Here is a 19,724-nt window from a genome sequence, read left to right on the forward strand (position 1 = left end):
GGTGGTGCAGGGGAGTCCCGGGGGAAGAGGCAGTGCAGGGGTTGGGGCCACAGTTCAGGCACTCATGGGCCCTCCACTTTTAGAGAGCTTCTGCCACTCCTGGCTCCTATACAATGAACAGGGAAAGAGGTCCCTTAGACTGTGATCCACACAGACAGCACACCAGATGGGGAGCTGCCTAAGTCAGCCAATGAGAGTGTGTCCTCATACAGAGACAGACACCTAAGTCCCCGTTGCAGGGAGGCACCTATTTCTGCTGGTGAGTCACAGCCGGGAGCCCCACGCCTGGATCAGGTAGCTCAGATGCCTAAGCTATCTTCGGTAGGAACAAAGTAGGCACCTGCCTCACTCCCCACAAAAAAAGGCCTGAGAAGGAGGTGGTTCCCACATTGTAATGCTCAGCCTGCTGGTCAGGGCACTCCCCTGGGACCTGGGAGTTCCCCCTTCTCTGCCAGCAGGGAAGAAAGGATTTGAACAGGGCTCTCCTACTTCCCAGTGGGTGCCCGAACCACTGAGCTCTTTGATGTGGGGCTCCTTCTGGCTCTTCTGCTGAAGTTTTCCCCTGTGACTAAATAATGAAAGAGTCATTGGAGCAGGGAGACTGGACCGTAGGTCTCTCACATCCTGGAGGGAGGGGTCATTCTCATTCTTACTCTGTCTCTGGCTCCGTGACTGTTCCACTGTGAGGTTTCAGTTGTCACTGGGCAAAGAGAGCTAGAGAGAGCCATCAAGCAAGACTGAGAATGACTCTGTATATGGTTCAGAGTTGAAGGTGAGTGTGCGCCTGGTGTGCAGACCCCTGTATGCTTCTGGCAGCGCTAGCCCAGCCATGGCCTCAGTAATGCCATAGTTATGGCAAGTGTTGGGAAAAACCTCACTGAAGTTGGTGAGAGTAGGGCAAATGTAAAAAGCAAACCACTTTTATGGAACAGAGAGCTGAAACAATAGGGGTTGCTGCCCAAAAAAAAGGCCCCCTGCAAGGCTGTGGTAGGTGTTGAGCCATGTTGGCCAAAGGATTTCCTGAAGAAATCTGATAACAAAATGCAGAGGTGGGGGATTGATTGGATTGCTGCTGGGTGTCTGTGTGTGAGACAGATGCTCACATCAGCAGAAAGCCAGAGAAGGACTTGTAGCATGGCCTTGAGAAATAGCTAAGAAAGCCAGCTTTGGGGCAAAGTGCTGGCTGGAAAGAGGCTTGGAGCTGTGAGCAAAGAACTGTCTCTTGCTGTTTGATTCCTCCAGCATTCAGCTAAAGAGGACTCTGATGGGTTCAGTCAGAGAGACCCCCTCCAGACTGTCACCTGATGTGCTGAGGTTACCTCTGAGCCTGTTTTCTCTGCCAGTTTGCGACTTCAGAACCTTGTCTTGTAGAGCCAGACATGCTAGTCTGCTGCAACACAGACCTAGGTTTGGTCCATGTCCCCAGAGCTGCAGACTTTAACTAAAAACTGCTCAGCTAGTCACCTATCTCCAGCACCCAGACACCCAGCTCCCAATGGGATCCAAACCCCCAAATAAATCTGTTTTACTCTGTATAAAGCTTATACAGGGTAAACTCATAAATTGTCCACCCTCTATATCACTGATAGAGAGAAATGCACAGCTGTTGCTCCCCCAGGTATTAATCACTTACTCTGGGTTCAATAATAAACAAAAGTGATTTTATTAAGCATAAAAAAGTAGGATTTAAGTGGTTCCAAGTAATAACAGACAGAATAAAGTAAGTCACCAAGCAAAATAAAGCAAAACATGGAAGTCTAAGCCTAATACATTAAGAACCTGATTATAGGTAAAACCTCACCCTCAGAGATATTCCAATAAACTTCTTTCACAGACTATACTCCTTCCTAGTCTGGGCCCAATCCTTTCCTCTGGTACAGTTCCTGTTAGTTCCAGCTCAGGTGGTAACTAGGGGATTTCTCATGACTCCAGCCCCCTTTGTTCTGTTCCACCTCCTTTTATAGCTTTGGCAGAAGGTGGGAATCCTTTGCCTCTCTCTGGGTTCCCACCCCTCCTTCTAAATGGAAAAGCACCAAGTTAAAGATGGATTCCAGAATCATGTGACGTATTCACATGTCCTGTGAGATTTCATTACTCACTAGCTGGCACACAGGTATACAGGAAGTCTTACAAATAAACAGAGCCATTTACAACCAATTGTCCTGGTTAATGGGAGCCATCAAGATTCCAAACCACCAGTAATGGCCCACACTTTGCATAGTTACAACAGGAGTTCAGAGTAATACTCCATATTTCTAGCTTCAGATACAAGAATGATACATTCATACAAACAGGATGATCACACTCAGTAGATTATAAGATTTGTAATAAGAAAAGGAGTACTTGTGGCACCTTAGAGACTAACAAATTTATTAGAGCATAAGCTTTCGTGAGCTACAGCTCACTTCATCGGATGCATCCGATGAAGTGAGCTGTAGCTCACGAAAGCTTATGCTCTAATAAATTTGTTAGTCTCTAAGGTGCCACAAGTACTCCTTTTCTTTTTGCGAATACAGACTAACACGGCTGCTACTCTGAAACCTGTCAAGATTTGTAATGATACCTTACAAGAGACCTTTTGCATAAAGCATATTCCAGTTACATTATATTTACACTCATAAGCATATTTCTATAAACATATGGAGTGCAACATCACAAGGACTTCATACATTCTTTGAAAATAAACAGGAATGCGTCAAACCCCTGATTGCATCACTAATTTCTCTTCCTAAGGAAACAACCTGCAAGAGCCTAACTTTCACTAACCATTCAGGTCAAAGGGTAACAGCAGTGCAGTCACCTCCCCACACACCCCACCACTGTATCCAAGCGCTATGTTAGCACTTTTTGCCACAGCATGACACTGGGAGTTTATATACATTTGTTTCCACCATAATCCCCAACCCTGCTCTTATCCAGCCTCCCCCTCCTCTTTCTGCTCCTGCCCACATCCAGGTTGGGAGGAGGAGAAGGTCAGAGCGGGGATTTGTATGCTCTGAGGGTTTGTGTCTGAGTCAGCAGTGCAGCACAGCCCTCATGGCTGAGGCTGGCAGAACCCCATTCAGTTTGTTACAGGGTGCAGAGTCTGGCCATGAAGCCATATGAGCCATAGGCCAGTCAGATCCCAGTCCTCCCCTGTATCACAGTCTCACGCTTCACCCAGAAAGCCCTGCCCTATCCTCCGTCAGGTTGGCACACTGCCCACTTTATGCAGAAGAGGCCCAGGGCCATGCTGTTCAGGGAGCCCACTTGGGCATGAATCAGAAGGGTGGAGGTGTTTGAGACTCACTCTTTATGGCCATTTTATTAGTGCTATTATGCTTCTTAATAAAACTCTGTATATACACAATCAGGAGCAGCCAGGCAGGTGCGATTTACTCCCTGGAGATGCTGGGAGCTGGCAAGAAGCCACAGTGTGGACTTTCCCTTAGCCCTGGGTATAATCCAGACTCACCCACTGGTTGGTGCTGACTCTGGCTCCATTCATCCATTTTCAGCCATCCCATGCTTCCTAGACCCTAGGCCTCCTCTCACCAGCTCACCCTGGTGCAATGGGCTGTCCGGGCCCCTGCCCCACTGTGACATTATTGACATAAGCTGGGACCATATAGATCATTGTTGCAACCAAAGTCCTGTAGTGGCACCAAATCTTGTATAAAGGCAGTCAAATGAGGTGCCTAAGACAAGGTTATGGTTTGCTGGTTATGATTATGCTGTCTATATATGTGTATCATTTTTGTAGTTAAAGTTATGAATATTGGCTCTATACTGTCTGTATTTCAAACTTGTGCTATGCTTCTGGGGAACACACCAGACAAGTTGGCGTCAGCTCTGCCTAGCCTGCTTGATGGCCCATTAAGGACCATCAACTATGCAACTGACCCATTGAGAGAAGGCAGATACGCCTTGCGACTCCGCAAGGTATGCAGGGACATGCCTATGGACAGAACTCTGAAGTTCTTCCAGGCCATGTGATGGACAGCTTGTCTTTGGAAACAAAGAAAGAAAGACCACATGGCAAGAGAATATAAAAAGCTACTGCAGCTCCTCCATCTTGTCTTCAATCCTGCTTCTTACTTCTGGAGGGACTTTGCTACACTGAAGCATTGAACAAAGGACCGAAAGACCCATCCCAGCTGTGGATGTTCTCCAAAGACTTTGTTTATTCTATCATTGCTGCAAGCCTGAACCAAGAACTTTGCCATTATTGTATGTAATTGATTCCATTTAACCGATTCTAGCACTCATCTATATCTTTTTCCTTTTACGAATAAACCTTTAGATTCTAAAGGATTGGCAACAGCGTGATTTGTGGGTAAGATCTGATTTATGTATTGACCTGGATCTGGGGCTTGGTCCTTTGGGATCGAGAGAACCTTTTTTCTTTTATTGGGATATGGGTTTTCATAACCATTCGTCCCTATAATGAATGGCACTGGTGGAGATACTGGGAAACTGGAGTGTCTAAGGGAATTGCTTGTGTGACTTGTGGTTAGCCAGTGTGGTGAGACCAAAGTCCTCTCCATCTGGCTGGTTTGGTTTGCCTTAGAGGTGGAAACCCCCCACTTTGGGCTGTAGCTGCCCTGCTTTAAGCACTTTGTCCTGAATTGGCACACTCAGAATCACAGACACACGCCAGAATCAGCATTGTTACACCTACCAACTCACATGTGCCTGCCTTGTTGCTCGAAATGCTTTTTGCAACTCAGGACTAGAGCAAGCCAGATACAAAGCAGTGACCCAATCCGGGGAGAGCTGCTGTGGGTGGGTGTTCAACATCCCTGTATATGGCAGATTTGGATGCTCTGGTGAGTGCAAGGGACAGGGAAGAGGGTATCTCTAGCAGCAGGGCACAAGGAGCTAGAATCATCTCCCTCCCCCACACTAAAAAGGAATTTATCTGAGTCAAGAATCTATCTGGGGGGAAAGGAAATGGCAGTGGCATGTTTGTACTGGGGCAGGAGCTCCCTCCAGAGTCTCTTGTTCAAACGTCTATTTTATTTCCCAGAGCCGCTGCAGACACTAGTCAGTAAAGCAGTGGAAGGAACATAAGCCTCAGCAAAGCAATTTGTTCTGGCTGGCTGGCTGAGTTAGAGCTGTGCTAATTTGGGCTGCATGTCTGCAGGACACTGAACCAAACTACCTCCTCCCCTCATCAACAGAGAGTGAGAAAGAGGTGATGGGAAGGAGCAATGATAGGTCACATGTGCAATGAGTTGAATTGGCCTTGACTATGCCTCTACAATGCCTCTTGCTAGCCCAGAATTGGTGAATCAATTGTTGCTTGAGAAGGCAGGTCCCGAGCCCAGATCTGAAATGCTAGCCCTGGGGTGTAAGCTGCTGAGACTCCCGCATGGTTTGGGAAAGAGATTGAAAGGCTCAGGAGAGAGTAGATGAGAGTGGGTCAAGTGCTGCAGAAAAGGATTTGGGAGTAAAACCCATTCACTGCTTGGGATCCTGTTGTTTTCCTGGTGGTGAACATTCTGCAGGGTAAAGTTTCATTCACAAAAATGTTCCATGAGTCCTGAGCCAAGGAACAATTTGTGGATCCCCAGAAGAGCCTCCTCTCACCTCCCAACAAACAAAGAGCCACCAAATCACAACTGGTTCTTGGACTGAAATAGGGGGCTAGATCAGCCAATGAGGAACAGAACATGTGTCACATAATTAAGGCTACATTTTAGTCAGGAGTATTTTTAGTAAAAGTCATGGACAGGTCACAGGCAGTAAACAAAAATTCATGGCCTGTGATCTGTCAATGACTTGTATTATATACACCTAAGTAAAACTTGGGCTTGGGGTGCTCTGGGAGAGTGGCCCAAGGGGGCATTGCGGGTGCTGAGGAGGTAGCCCAGGACCCTACTGGTGCTGGGGGGGGAGGGTTGTTGGGGCTGGCAGGCTCCCTACCCAGCTCTGCATGGCTCCCTGGAAGCAGATAGTATGTCCCTGCAGCTCCTAGGGGGAGGGAAGGCCGGGGAGCTCCACATGCTGCTCTCGTCATGAGCATTGGCTCCTCAGCCAATGAACTGCAAGAAGTCATGGAGGTCACGGAAAGTCACGGAAAGTCACGGAATCCGTGACTTCCGTAACCTCCGTGACAGACACGTAGCCTTACACACGATGCACACCATGACTAGTAGGCCAGAAGTGGTGACCAGCAGGACAGACTGTTTGCCAAATACTGGCAGACTTCAGTGATGCATTACCTCTCCAGCAGATGGTACCAAGGAGGGACAGTCACACCCTGGCTCAGTTCACATTACAGAAGAGTTTCCATGCTAAACCCATTTTAACAGCATTTGCGCATCCTGTATTTTTAGCAGCTGAACATTTCTGGGAATTACTCCTTCTTGCAGAGTGGGGTACAGCCCTGTTCTAGAGGACACTGGATTGGATTTGGCTGGTTTATGAACATTTCAGCAGATCCTGAGCAAGTAGAATGGATTATTTTTTGCAAAATTCCATAGCTGCAGACCTGAGTCAAACTTGTTCATGACTATTAGCTCTCCTATTACTTTTTGCCATCCAGAAAGGAACATAAGACATAGGGTTAGAAGAGACATCCTGGGTCATCAGTCCAGTCCCCTCCCATTGCAGGTTCCACTGTCATACAATGCTATTCATAAAATTATCAAGGTCCATCTGAAAACTAGTGAAGTTGTTTGCCCCCAAGCCTCTTATGGAGAGGCTGTTCAAGAACCTCATTCCTCTGATGGTTAGAAACCTTCTCATTTCCAACCCAAATGTGTTCATAGCCAGTTTATCCCTTTTTTCTTGTGCCAGCACTGTCCTTCAGCTTCAATAGCTCTTCTCCCTCCCTGGGGTGTTTACCTCCAAGAAGCGCAATCAAATTCCCCCCACAGGTTGCATTTTGCTGGTCTGAACAAGTCAAACACTTTTGTCTCTTCTTATAAGACAGGCCATCCATTTCCCTTATTGCCCTAGTAGCCCTTCTCCACACATGTTCCAGTCTGAATTCATCATTCTTGGATATGGGTGACCAGATTTGCACACAATATTCCAGATGAGGTCTCACCAGTGCCTTGTACAATGATATTAAGACTTCCTAACTTCTGTTAGAAATACCTCTCCTGATACATTCTAGGATCACTTTTACCTTTTTCAGATAATCCTTTGATTTTTCAGAGATTCATATACCAGAAGGGACCATTGTGATCATCTACTCTGGCCTCCTGTACAGCACAATAATAATTCCTAGAGCAGATCGTTTAGAAAAACATCCAATCTTGATTTTAAAATTGTCAGTGATGGACAATCCACCCCGACCCTTGATAAATTGTTCAAGTGGTTAATTACTCTCACTGTCAAAAATGTATGTCTGGTTTCCAGTCTGAATTTCTCTCTCCAACTTCCAACCAGAGTCCATTGCAGATTGCAGAGTCCATTATTAAATATTTGTTCCCCATGTAGGTACTTACAAACTGTACACAAGTCACCCCTTAATCTTCTCTTTGTTAAGCTACATAGTTTGAGATCTTTATGTCTATCACTATAAGGCATGTATTCTCACCATTTAATCATTCTTGTGGCTCGTCTCTAAAACTTCTCCAATTTCTCAACATTCTTCTTGAATTGTGGGCACCAGAAGTGAGCACAGGATTCCAGTAGCAGTTGCATCAGTGCTAAATACAGAGATAAAATAACCTCTCTACTGACTCCTACCCAAGATTTCCCTGTTTATGCACCCCAGGATTGCATTAGCTCTTTTAGACAGTGTCACACTGGGAGCTCTTATTCAATGACTATCCATCACAACCCCCAAATGTTTTTCAAAGTCACTGCTGTATTAAAATGCATGTTGTTTGCTTGTGCCCAGTTTACCAAGCGTGATGAAGTGGATATTTAAACAATATTTTTATGAATCGAATGTGTACCTCCGTTTCCCCCATACCTTGCATGGCTTCTCAGTGGGGCAAAAAGGATTAAGTTTGCTCTCAGGGCAGACTAAAAGACATGTTGGGAGGAGGGGTTCACCTAGCTGTCTGAGTAGTCTGAATGGGTCATTAAAAAAAACTGGTTGAAACTGACCCAGACCAGCAAAAAATCCAACAAGAAAAGGAGACAGAAACACACCCTGCCAACGACTGAACAATCAGCATCACACAGCAGGAAATTCCAGCAGGTGGGATACATGAACTAAACTGGAGAACAAAGGGCAAACTGTGTTAGGTGAGTGAAATAAGAGCTGCCCTTTCCAGGGACTCAGCATCTCTCTCCTGGGATTAAGGACAAAGAGACCAGGGGACAGAGGGCGTGCAAAGAAGTCCATTACAGTTTGGCTGGCCCATGGCTTGGCCAGGATGGACTATGGCTTAACCCCTGCCTCTCTTTGCTAACCTAAGGACTTTCAGAGTCTGTATGCCAAGTGACTACTAAAGTGCTACCTTGTTTTGGAAAGGCTGTTTGTGTCACTGCAAACACCCGCTGGGAGCATCGCATCCTGAGGAAAATAGGGCAAGCCTCCTGCAGGAGTCTGGCTCAACCGGATTCATTGCAGGAAGCAATGGAAAGAGATAGGGATTGCTGCTGCCTAAAACCAGTCTAAGAGTCTTGGAGGCTGAGCCTGCACTGGTGGAACTGTGTGGGTCCTGGGGGCCTGGCACATTAAAGGGGTCACTCCCAAAAGACCGGTTACAGGCTGGAGCATAGATCCAATCCTGTAGATCAATGACACCAAGCGATCCACATCTTTCTGAATCAGTGACCTCTCCTCTTCATTATTTACTGCTCCCCCAATTGTTGTGTCATCTTTGTCAGTGTTGATTTTCTGTTTTCTTCCAGGTTATTGATAGAGACATTAAATAGTGTAGGGCCAAGGACTGATCCCCGTGGGATCCCGCTGGCCACACACCTCCTCCGTGACAATTCCCCATTTACAATTATGTTTTGAGATCTATCATTCAGTCAGTCAGTTGTTAATCCGTTTAACTTGTCCTATGTTAATTTTATATTGTTCTAGTTTTTTAATCAAAGTGTTGTACGATAGCAAGCCAAATGCCTTGGAAGAATGTGACACACCTTCATACAAACTCTACAGACTGGAGAGATACACAATGAGATTAAATCATTCCTCAGCGTGTAGATCTCCATAGCTGGCTACCACACTACATGTGAGTCCTGATATTGGCTCTATTTCATTCCTGGGCAACAGTGTGCCCTCTCAGCAAGTCCTCATATCAGGTACAGGAATCTTAACAGTGGTCAGGCTGCTGATATGCTGAGACCACTGCCCTTGCTGAGAACAATGTGGTTAGGTGTTCGCCTGTGTGTGCTCTCTCTGAGTGCTGCACTGGCTCTGGCCAGATAGCCCGTACAAGCGGGCTCCAATCGAACTGCCCAATAAATTCACAGACTTGGTTTTCAGTGCAGGAACTTGGTCAGGTTCATTGCTGACGAAGCTCGGTATTGGTGCCTTATACTTGCTACAAGTACACTCAATACATGTATGCCCGTGACAATGGACCAGCTCACTGAATGGTGGGAATTTCTATTCTCCCCTCAGCCAGATGGCGACACCCCCTCTGAGATATCTCTTTATACACCAATACAAACAAGTTACGTATTGCCCATGTGATATGCCTGGGTCCCCTCCTCTGACATAATTAAACACCAGCCATTACCTTGTACCTGTTGGTTAGATCAAAACATCTCTATCCATCACCCTGTCATCCTGACCTTATCTTTAGGATGGGTCAGTGTGTTCCTGTTATCTTTGGGGAATGTGCTGTTATTGGGATGTTCTGGTACCACCCTTCTGGAATGTGTTTACATGTATATTCTTGTACCTAGCATTACTTAGGAATATGTGTTTCTGCAATATCTGCCCTGTTCTTGCCAGATGCTGTGAGCAGGACCTGCCTCTTGCTTACAACTTAACTTTGCTTTATGGCAGCAAAGTTTTGACCATTACTTTAGTTCAGGCCTCAGGCCTCATACCAGACCTCTGAGACAAGGCCTTATGTTTCAGGCTCTCTTCCTACTACAACCAGTACTATCTCATTGTTTCCTTGTGCTCCCCTGTCGGTCTGTCTGTATCTATCTGTTGCCGCTTGTCTTATACTTATATCGTAAGTTCTTTGGGGCAGGGACTGACTTTTTGTTCAGTTTGTACAACACTTAGAACAATGGGCTCCAGGTCCTTGGCTGGGGGTCCCAGGCACTGTCATCATCATCTTACTACCTCTTTTCAGAGGCTTCTTTTTAAAAAAAAAATTAGCTTTGTAAAGTTACCTCACGTAAAATGTAATGAACCTGGTAATCAAACAACCCCCTCAGTTGTTTCTCTGACTCCCTCTGAATTGCTAATAACATTGCTCCAAGTCCAGGTGAACAGCTGGCATCGCTGGATTGGAGCGGCTGCATTTATCCTCCTTTTGATGTGGGGAATGCAGCAAGATCTCAGTGTAACCATTTCACACACTCTCCACTCCCACCAAGATGGACACAAACTCATCTTCCTCCGAGTATTCTCAACTGGGATTAGGAACATGGGGATCACCAGACTGGATCACACCAAAGTTTTGTTGGGGTACCATTAAGAGCAACTAAATATTAACATCCCAAAATTGAGACATTCGTCAAAATGAAAACAAGAAAATGGCTAATGAAGTCATTTTTGGAATAATTCACAAACAAAACTGGAATTTGAAGGAAAAATCCATATTGAAACAAGATAAGAAATGTTGACATTAAAGAATCACGGACTATCAGGGTTGGAAGGGACCTCAGGAGGTCATCTAGTCCAACCCGCTGCTCAAACAGGACCAACACCAACTAAATCATCCCAGCCAGGGCTTTGTCAAGCCTGACCTAAAAAACCTTAAAGGAAGGAGATTCCACCACCTCCCTAGGTAACTCATTCCAGTATTTCACCACCCTCCTAGTGGAAAAGTTTTTCTTAATATCCAACCTAAACCTCCCCCCACTGCAACTTGAGACCATTACTCCTTATTCTGTCATCTACTACCACTGAGAACAGTTTAGATCCATCCTCTTTGGAACTCCCTTTCAGGTAGTTGAAACCAGCTATCAAATCCCTCCTCATTCTTCTCTTCTGCAGGCTAAATAATCCCAGTTCCCTCACCCTCTCCTCATAAGTCATGTGCTCCAGCCCCCTAATAATTTTTGCTGCCCTCCGCTGGACTCTTTCCAATTTTTCCACATCCTTCTTGTAATGTGGGGCCCAAAATTGGACACAGTACTCCAGATGAGGCCTCACCAATGTCGAATAGAGGGGCACGATCACATCCCTCGATCTGCTGGCAGTGCCCCTACTTATACATCCCAAAATACCGTTAGCCTTCTTGGCAATATCGGCACACTGTTGACTCATATTCAACTTCTTGTCCACTGTAACCCCTAGGTCCTTTTCTGCAGAACTGCTGCCTAGCCACTCGGTCCCTAGTGTACAGCGGTGCATGGGATTCTTCCTTCCTAAGTGAAGGACTTGTCATAAGCAGAGGCACTTGTCCTTGTTGAACTTCATCAGATTTCTTTTGGCCCAATCCTCTAATTTGTCTAGGTCTCTCTGTATCCTATCCCTATCTTCCAGCGTATCAACCACTCCTCCCAGTTTAGTGTCATCTGCAAACTTACTGAGGGTGCAAACCATACCATCCTCCAGATCATTAATGAAGATATTGAACAATACCCCCTCCAGGACTGATCCTTGGGGCACTCCGTTTGATACTGGCTGCCAACTAGACATGAAGCCATTGATCACTACCCATTGAGCCAGCTTTCTATCCACCTCTTCTCCACCTCTTTCTATCCACCTACTTCTCGTGTCTTGCTTACAACACTCCTGCTAATATATCCCAGAATGATGTTCACTTTTTTTTTTGGCAATAGTGTTACACTGTTGACTCATATTTAGCTTGTGGTCCACTATGACCTCCATATCCCTTTTCACAGTACTCCTTTCTAGGCAGTCATTTCCCATTTTGTAGTGTGCAACTGATTGTGCCTTCCCAAGTGGAGTACTTTGCCTTTGCCCTTATTGAATTTCATCCTATTTACTTCAGACCATTTCTCCAGTTTATCCAGATCATTTTGAATTTTAATCCTATCCTCCAAAGTACTTGCAATCATTCCCAGCCTGGTATTGTCCATAAACTTTATAAGTGTACTCTCCATGTTATTGTCTAAATCATTGATGAAGATATTTAACAGAACCAGATCCAAAACTGATCCTTGTGGGACCCCACTCGATATGCCCTTCCAGCTTGACTGTGAACCACTGATAACTACTCTCTGGGAATGGTTTTCCAACAGTTATGCACCCACCTTATAATAGTGCCATCTAGGTTATATTTCCCTAGTTTATTTATAAGAAGGTCATGCGAGTCAGTATCAAGAGCCTTACTAAAGTCAAGATATACCACATCTACTGCTTCCCCCCATCCACAAGGCTTGTTACCCTGTCAAAGAAAGTTACTATGTTGGTTTGATATGACTTATTCTTGACAAATCCATGCTGATTGTAACTTATCACCTTATTATCTTCTAGGTGTTTGCAAATTGGTTGCTAAATTATTTGCTCCATTATCTTTCTGAGAACAGAAGTTAAGATGACTGGTCTGTAATTCTCCGGGTTTTCCTTATGTCACTTTTTATAGATGGGCATTATATTTGCCCTTTTTCAGTCCTCTGGAATCTCTCCTGTCTTCCATGACTTTTCAAAGATAATCACTAAAGGCTCTGATAGCTCCTCAGTCAGCTCCTTGAGCTGTAATTGAGTAACTGAATAATTGTAATTGAGTTTCCCAGTTTAACCCCCAACAGTCCAAGACAGGCAGGTATCAGCTGCTTCAAGGGAAGGAGCATGTTACCCCCTAGCTACGGAATAATCTGCCCCCAGGAAAATACCTCCTGACCCCTTTTGTTAGAGGCTCGGGCTGAGGTCCTGAAAGAAGGAGGGTTTAGATTTCTTCCAAATTTTTGTTTATTATTTTAATAATCATTTTTCTAACTCTGGACATTCCTGTTATCTAGATGAATGTCTAGATGAATGAATGTCCATTTTCTGAATCCTGCTATGCTCTTGGTCTCAATGATATCTTGTGGATGTGAGTTCCACAGGCTAATTGCAGGAGTGGGAGATTTCCTTTTATCAGTTCTGAATTTTCTGCCTTTCATTTCACTTAATGTCCTTTGTTCTTCTCTTGTGAGACAGAGGATAGAAGCTCCCAGTCTCCATTCTCTAGACCAGTGTGATAGGCTATACCCCTGTATTCAGACCCTACACACTATTGTAATAATCTCCTACAAAGTAAGCCTTGTAAGTTATCATTTGAAAACTCATAATTTGCTGGTTGTTATTGTTCTGATAAAATGGGTGTGGCAACATAATATGAAGTTATAAGATTTCCCTGTAAGATGCCATTAACACATGTTCCGAAACCCACAGCCGTGCCTAAACTGAGGCTGGCAAACAGATCCTAAACAAAGGAATGTGTGCTCTGCTTAATTTGCCTTTAAGTAATAAATGAATCATCAATCAGGAAAGGAAACAAAGGAAGCTCAAACAGGTGAGGAAAAACAGCAGGGAACATCCTTCCATATAGATTTTTTTGTCTCCTGGTGATAAAGTGGAAATGTTTTTCAAGGGGGGACTGAAACTATGAAAAGGAGGGACAAACACCCCCAAAGGATTCTCCCACCCCTCTCTGCCCATCACAATCACTGCATCTGAAACAACAAAGGAGGCATTAGTTGGACTCTAGAGGAGGAGTCCTGACCTAAGTAGATTGGTCAATAGGACAGCTGAAAGCATATGGTGAGAAAACTTTACTTTGAACTTAATCTAGTTTGTGAAGTTAGGCACCAGTAGCATTTTATCTCTATTTTTCTTGTAATCATTTCTTACTTTTATGCCTCATTATGTGTACTCATAATCTCTCTCGTAGTTAATAAACTTGTTTTACTGTTTTATCTAATCTAGTGGGTGTTTAAATTGAAGTGTATGGTAAACTCCATTTGGGCTGACAAGTTGTGTGCATATTATTTCTATTAAAGAAATAACGGACTTAATACAACTTATACAGTCCAGGAGAGGGCTGAGCAATACAGGACATACATTTCTGGGGGTAATCTGAGACTGAGGGTGTGTTGGGGTCACCCTGCAGTATAACTAAGGGTGGCAAGAGCCAGAGTGTAACCCAAGTGTGGCTGGCAGGCTGCAATTACACACAGACACTCAGGGCATGGCTTGCATGCTGGAAAGCTGTTTGTGAGAGGCCCAGGTGGGAGCTACTTCACCAAGACATTGTAAGGCCCTCAAGGTTGCAGGGCAGGGGTGACACAGCTGCTCATTAGTCTGGATTTGTACCCCTGGTACTTCACAGTAGGACAGAAGTTCCTTGTTTCCATTCTCTAGACCAGTATCCCTTTATGTGATCATGTTCTTTCTTATTTACCCGCTCTATGCATTAACAATCCCAGTCTGTTCAAACTCTCTGCATAGAATCCTAGAATCATAGAAGATTAGGGTTGGAAGAGACCTCAGGAGGTCATCTAGTCCAACCCCCTGCTCAAAGTAGGACCACCACCAACTAAATCATCCCAGCCAGGGCTTTGTCAAGCTGGGCCTTAAAAATCTCTAAGCATAGAGATCCCACCACCTCCCTAGGTAACCCATTCCAGTGCTTCACCACCCACCTAGTGAAATAGTGTTTCCTAATATCCAACCTAGACCTCCCCCACTGAAACTTGAGACCATTGCTCCTTGTTTTGTCATCTGCCACCACTGAGTACAGTCTAGATCCATCCTCTTTGGAACCTCCCTTCAGGTAGTTGAAGGCTGCTATCAAATCCCCCTTCACTCTTCTCTTCTGCAGACTAAAGAAGCCCAGGTCCCTCAGCTTCTCCTTGTAAGTCATATAACAGTTTTTCCAGACCTTTTCTCTGAGCTCCTCTAATTCTGCCCTATCCACTTGGAGATGGGTGACAAGCACTGCTCACAGTACCCCAGGTGAGGGTGAACCATTGATTGGTGGGGAAGGTAAGCACCCTGGGGGTGCTGTAGGCCTGGGAGCCATTTGGCCCGGAGCCATTGGCCCACAGCAGATCTGGAAGTTTCATGGGCTATACGGATGGAGGAGACTTCAAACAGCATCTTCTGGGGTAGGGCAGGATTATTCCCAGGGTTGTGCCCAGTCTTCTCTGTTTTGTCTAGGCTAGCTTTAAATGCCCCAAGTGATGGGACTCTGGAGAGAAGGTGCACACCTTTATACACACACCCCCGTTGAGATATTTCCCCACAATGTCAGTTTAAATGCTTCCTTTCTCAGTTTCATCCCCTCACTCTGAACTATCCCCACTTGCAGCACCCTGATGAACTCCTCTCCCTTTGTGTGAAAGGTTTCTAGGCTCTGAGAGGGGCTCATCCATCCTCTGGAGATTTGGCAGCTTTCCTGGGACTGTCAGTTCCTGAGAACAAACTGCTCCAGAGCCACCTTCCTCTTCCCGGAATCAGGGAAGTGAGTGCATGGCCCCAGCCCATTGCAGAGAAACAGCCAAGCCCTAGAAACGTAGCTCAGGAGCCAGCAAAGCCAAGCTTCACAGAGCACTTCCCTGGATTTCCTTCACAGTAGGGTTCATGCCAGGAGCTGGGAGACCAGCACAGCAGCCTCATCTTACAGCTCTGCCGGCCTTTCCCCTCACCATAGGGCGCAGACCTGTTTCTCTTTCCTCCATCTCATCTTGTTCTTTCTTCTTCCAACAAGCAGCAGTGTGGGTGGAGAGGGAGCAGCTTTGTGGAAAGGAAAAGCCACCAGACAATATGGCTAGACAATAACCAGGTAACTGATTTGGCAAATAGCACCCAGCCAGTTCCAAGAGGGCACCACATGGCACTCCAGCTTTAGGAGTCATTGGCTGAGAACTGAAGCCACCTCTGGATGGAGCTGAGTGCTGGGTAATACCTCATTACCAGGCACTGTGCAAATACAACACCACGGGAGTTTCAATGGGACAGGAAGCAGGCAAGTAAAGCTGGTCCTCAAAGCAAACAGATGCTCAGACTATCCACCCACACATCACCCCCCACAGCCTCAATACAACCTGAAGGGTGCTCAACCCTGCACATGCACACACCCACACTTCCCACCACAAAGTAGAGACCCACACACAAAGTCTCACCACAAATCTGGCCACAGCTGCCTGAGAACTTGCATGCACACAAGGTACACCTAAAGACACACACTCACCCCCACACCTCCGCAGCTGTGCGCAGCCATAGCCACACTACCTGTGCCCATCCCCCACATCCAATAGCACACAACAGCCTGAGCCACTCACGCAGATTCCCACACCCCCATCCCTGCTTTGAGCCCCATTCCCCGGCCTGAGGTGTCACCCAATTGCTGCTACTAATCGTGGGCCAGTTTGCTACTGATCCTTGGCCACCCATCCTGTCAAGTTTCCTTCCCCACTCTGAACTCTAGGGTACAGATGTGGGGACCTGCATGAAAGACCCCCTAAGCTTATTCTTACCAGCTTAGGTTAAAAACTTCCCCAAGGTACAGACTTTGCCTTGCCCTTGAACCCTATGCTGCCACCACCAAGCGTTTTAAACAAAGAACAGGGAAAGAGACCACTTGGAGATGTCTTCCCCCAAAATATCCCCCCAAGCCTTACACCCCCTTTCCTGGGGAAGGCTTGATAAGAATCCTTACCAATACAGATGAACACAGACCCAAACCCTTTGATCTTAAGAACAATGAAAAATAAAAAATCAACCAGGTTCTTAAAAAAAGAATTTTAATTAAAGAAAAGGTAAAAGAATCACCTCTGTAAAAATCAGGATGATAAATACCTTACAGGGTAATCAGATTCAAAACATAGAGAATCCCTCTAGGCAAAATCTTAAGTTACAAAAAGACACAAAAATAGGAATATACATTCCCTCCAGCAGTTTATTTTACCAGCCATTAAACAAAAGGAAATCTAACGCATTTCTAGCTAGATTACTTACTAATTTAAGAGGAGTTGTAAGGCTGCATTCCTGAGCTGTTCCCAGCAAAAACATCACACAGACAGACAGACCCTTTGTTTCCCCCCCTTCCAGATTTGAAAGTATCTTGTCTCCTCATTGATCATTTTGGTCAGGAGCCAGTGAGGTTATCTTAGTTTCTTAACCCTTTACAGGTGAAACGATTCTGCCTCTGGCCAGGAGGGATTTTATAGCTCTGTAAACAGAAAAGTGGTTACCCTTCCCTTTATATTTATGATACACCCAAAGTGGGATTGAGCAAGATTTCTCCTGAGCATTAACAATCACACACGCAGAGACCAGCAGCACAAACGAGGTATTGGCAGGGCCCTAACCAACCGGAAGGGGATCCTGGCCCAGATCCTGACAACAGCTGACGTGAGTGGGACTGGAAGGCAGGGAGAGGTTGCAGCTGGCTACAGCATTGCTGCAGTGATTACAGTCAGCCTCTCCCAGCTCTCTGCCTGGCAGGGCTAGTCCTGCCTGGAACACCAGCCAGACCGCTCCCTCCCCACAGGTGCTAGATGCCCAGGATCTGCCCCACCCTTGGAGGGGGACTTACATGGCTCTCAATGAGCCCAAAGTACTGGGTCTCTGGGGCAGGGACAATAAAGGCTACAGACCCCAGGAGTAACGCTCCTGCCACACAGATCCCAGAATTGACCTTCCCCAAAATAAGCTAGGCCTTTCCTCCCTCCCTCCCTCTGTACTTACCCATGGAGCTACCATGCTGGGCTCTCACTGCCCCCGTCATACACACATGCCCCCAGGCTTGTTGGAGAATGTTACTCCGATCCTTTGACTCAATGTCACAGCCCTGAGCCCCCCGAGGGGAGCAAAGCCTGCCAAATGGGGAGCGTAGGCCAAATGTCTCCTATCAGAGCAGGAGCCACTACAAGCCCTGGGTCCCTTCCTCCACTGTATGAGTTGTCCTAAAGCAGGCCAGATGCTTCAGTTTACATGTTTTTTTTCAAAAAAGTGTAGGTGGAGGGGCTATGCAGTGCCTCCTAGGGGAGAGAATGTGCAGTGTATCCCCAGGGAGGGGTAATGTAATCCAGATAAATACTGAAAGTCAATCAGAGTTAGCCACCTAATGGACTTAGGCACTTTTGAGATTAAGTTCCTATCTACTTCATTAGCTGCCTAAATACCTTTGTGATTCTGGCCCCAAGCAATTTGGGAGCACAGGTTCCTTAGTGCTTGTTTGTCTGTCCCTGGAACCCAGGGTAATCCAGGAGATGCACTCAGTTCCCTCCCCCCACCTCCAGCCCAGCATTCAGGAAAAGTCTGATACCCAGGGTCATCTTTGCAATAACAAAGTGGTGAGAGGGGCTGGAGGCCCCCAAAGTGTAGCTGGGCACTTTGCAGGGAAGGGGCAGTTTTAAATTGGCATCCTCCCAGGTCCCCTCCCTTACTGGGGCCCAGGCTCCCCAGATATGGCCAGAGTGCTGCCACTTCTGGTCACTGATGGAAGGACAGACCTTTATCCCTTAGAGCTCACCAACCCCAGTCAGAGTCTACCAGGTTCACTGCCATGATGTTCTGCAGGATGATCTCTATGTTGCTCTTTACACTCACACAAGCAGAAGTTTTATTTAACAGCTCCGTTATTATCTACAGTTTACACAACTGTAATACAACTGAAGCCAGAGCCTGCTCTTTGCTGCAACCCGCAGCTTGCTTTTCCCCTGCAGCCCAGCACTCCTCCTCCCAGAAATGGAGGGTGACTGTCAGTCTCTGCAGTGACTCCCATATCCATACACAATCATGACAATTGCTCCGTGCGTCCTTCTCTTTGTATGACTCTGGCTCTGGATGCAAATGCTACAGGTCTCTGGTCACTGTCTTTCCTTTGCAGTAGTTCTGTACCTACTCCATGTTTTGAGGCATCTGTAGCCACTTTTAGAGCATGAAACATTCAAATATTGCAATGTGGGCAGAGATGTGAGTAATCTTTTCAATTCTTTAGTCTGATTCCTGCGCTTCAGCCCATTCCCACTGCACACCCTGAAGCAGCAATCTTCTCCTACACTTTCTTTTATCCGATTATTGAAGAAATGTCCCTAGATAGTCACCACACCCAAAGCCCTTGATAGTCCGTGTTTTGTTTTTGACTTGGCAGAATAGTTGGTCTCTTTTCCAGATCAGGCCTGATGCCATTTTTGGACAGAATTTCCTGCAAATACAAGAGTTCTTTTTTCTGGAATGGGCATTTTATTTTACTCAATTTTTGACCATGTTCCCTACCAATCGGCAGGACTTGTTCCAGCCTGTCCTTCTGTTCTTGTTCTGTGGGACCCCAAATAAGAATATCATCTGTACACATCCTGAGGTTGTAAATGGCATCCAGAAGCTGATGCATCATTCTATGGAATAATTCAGGTGCAGAGGAAATTCCAGAGGGGAATCATTTGGAGCAGCGCCTGACAAAAGGTGTGTTAAAATGAGCAAAGGTGTGAATTCTCTTGAACAGGGAAAATTTTGTCAAAATCCATTTGATGCAACCATGTCACCTGCCATCCCCCCCGTCCCCCCGCAGATTCTATGGTTAGCGTGTGTCATAAACATAAAGATAAGGGTAGCATAAAATTCCTCCTTGCAGCTGTACTGAATTGCTTTACCTGTAAGGGGTTAAGAAGCTCAAATAAACTAGTTGGCACCTGACCAAAAGGACCAATAAGGAAAGAAGATACTTTCAAATCTAAGGGGG

The sequence above is a fragment of the Dermochelys coriacea genome, chromosome 24 (genome assembly GCF_009764565.3).
Source record: "Dermochelys coriacea isolate rDerCor1 chromosome 24, rDerCor1.pri.v4, whole genome shotgun sequence".
Classification (NCBI taxonomy): domain Eukaryota; kingdom Metazoa; phylum Chordata; order Testudines; family Dermochelyidae; genus Dermochelys; species Dermochelys coriacea.